This window comes from Microtus ochrogaster, chromosome 5 (assembly GCF_000317375.1).
Source record: "Microtus ochrogaster isolate Prairie Vole_2 chromosome 5, MicOch1.0, whole genome shotgun sequence".
NCBI lineage: Eukaryota > Metazoa > Chordata > Mammalia > Rodentia > Cricetidae > Microtus > Microtus ochrogaster.
Window position 1 is genome coordinate 83,095,658 of NC_022012.1, and position 2,596 is coordinate 83,098,253.

The following is a 2,596-nucleotide window of genomic DNA, read 5'->3' on the forward strand; positions in this document are numbered from 1 at the left end:
TTTTAGTGAGTTGGTCTCCCTGGTGGTCTTTTGGGGTTTCCATGGACTGGGCATAACAACATGTCCCAGGACTTTCCTACCCAGACCCACAAGCATCTCAGAAGACAGGGCCCAGGGGGCAAAGAAAAGTGAGATGTCTCATCTCCTCACCCCAGGACTGTGGAGCTTAGCTAGCAATTTGTCCTTGGCTGGGCCATTGCTCAGATGTCAGAGACGGGGGTGTGGGGGGTGTCGGTGTGGTGTGTGGGGGTGTGGTGTGTGGGGGGTGTGGGGGTGGAATTCAGAACCCCACCCTTTGGTTCTTCAGGCCCCTCAGGGCCTGCCCACCTGCTCACCATGCTTTAGCCAACCAAACCTGCTGTCTGTAGAGAGGCTGGCTTTGGGAGGGGTTGGAAGAGCCCCTACTGGGTGCTGGGTACCTGTCAAAGTGTGCAAAGTACTTCTATGGGCAAGCCGAGAGTTGGAGTTTGAGCAGAGGTTTACCTCCATTTGAGCCCTGGGGAGGAAGGAAGGCGTTCCGTGTACTTTTTCTCCATGGCCACAGTTGCCCTGTGTATGAGGACATGGGATCAAGACACCTCTCCCTTTCACCAGCTCAGAGAGCGGAAGAGAGTGCCGTGTGGTTCTGACTACATGAGTCTCTTAGTACAGATCACAGACACAGACTAGAAACTGAGGCCCTGGTTGGGCTTGCTATGCACTTACCTCTGTTTGAGCCGCTTTCCAAAGGATAACACTGTTAGGGTGAAAAAAATGGGGCAGAAAGTCTGAGTCACCCTGTGTATGCATCCTCGACCCTGGGTCTCAGTTTTGCCCTACTCAATGAAAGGGGTTTGGGTAGTGTCTTGGCTATGCTTGTGGGTAAATGATGCCCCGTCTAGGGCTAGTTGTGTTGGGTGGGGGTGTGTGCTAAGGGTCAGCTGGTCTGGTGGTACAAAGTGCGCTCTCTCTCTCTCCATACATACATACATACATACATACATACATACATACATACATACATACAACCTTGGGTTGTCTTCTCCTTTGTGGTATTTCTGATGTCTCTGTGGACCCTCCCCCACTTCTCTCTTTCTCAATACTCTTGCCAAACATCTGGAAGAAAAGTGAAAAACTTGTTCCCCCTTCCCAGCCCCGGATATTGTCAGATTTCCAGATGCGGGGTGTTCTGCCCTCCAGATGAAGGGAGGAATGTGTTCCAGCCAGGGATGGGGACTCAGCCCTGGACTGTTGTCCCTTCCTTCATTGGAAGGCTGAGTGACAAGATGAGAGGAGCCAGGGTCCAGAAGGAAGATGGTGGGGGCCCCAGGTTGAAGCCTTGATACCTTGTCTTAGCTTGAGTTATACCCTTTCTCATGCCTGAGAAGTCCCCTGGGACTCAGGGTGGGAGGCGCTGCCTCTGAAGTTTCTATCAAAGGCTTCAGGCACTTAAAAATAACTAGGAACACCCCTCCTCCCCCCACATGCACAGACACTAGGCGGGAACAGGACCCAATGTGTTTGCAAGATGTCCTCACTCGGAGTTTGCGCTGGAAGGGCCTTATGCCACCTCAGCCTCTCATTTCTCCCAGTGGTGGCCCGGCCAGGCTGTGCTATGTCAAAGCCATCTGGTTCCAGGGGCTGGACACTGTTGTTTGCACCCTGTGGGGTGAACCTTAGGAGCAGGCATTGAGGAATGAGAATCTTAGATTGGCACCTAGGAGCAAACCTTGCCCAGCATGTTGGGGTCCCTCAGAGATGCAGGATCCCCCAGAGCAGAAGGAAGCATGGGATAATGGGAGGAGTAGCAGCAGAAAGCTCCAGAGAGGGCAAATGGAGGGGCAATCAGGAAGGGATAGAGGGTGTGGGGGCAACTGGGGGTGAACAAGAGGCTGGACCTTGGAGTATGAAGGGAAACATGGGCACTGGGCATCACAGGGAGAGTCAGAGAGAAGCAAAGCTGGGGAAACTTGAGATACTAGTTGGCAGGAGCTGTAAAAGGCGGTTTGAACTAGTGTGGAGGACAGTCCTCGAGGGAGCGCCACCCTTTCTGCTTGCACTTGGGGTGTTCCTGGAGACCCTGGGACCCCATGACTGGGCTGCAGCTGGCTGCTGTTGCTACTCACTCACACACCAGTACATATAAACACCCAGATATAAACACACAGAGCCCACATCACAGGCACTCACTCAGACACACACAGACATACATGAACGTGAACACCTGGAAACAGACCCACAGAGACAAGACACAGACCCTTCTCCCAGACCCAGCCGGCCACTCACGGACCCTGGCACAGAGACAGCCAGACAACATATACAAATATCCAGATTCCTCCCACCACCCACTCAGCCTGGGAACCCCTGTCTGGAAAGGTGCCTGTACAGACATCCATACCTATCTCCCCTTGCTCTTGAACATAGCACCTGGGATGCCCAGGTGCAAAGTTTAACTCAAGAGTGACCCTTAGGTCATTGCAGCCCCTACCATAGTGCAAAGCCTGCAGCACACACTTACACACTTTCCTAACCTTTACCTGTCCAAAAATGTATTAGCCTGCAGAAGAGTAACTCTCTCTCTCTCTCTCTCTCTCTCTCTCTCTCTCTCTCTCTCTCT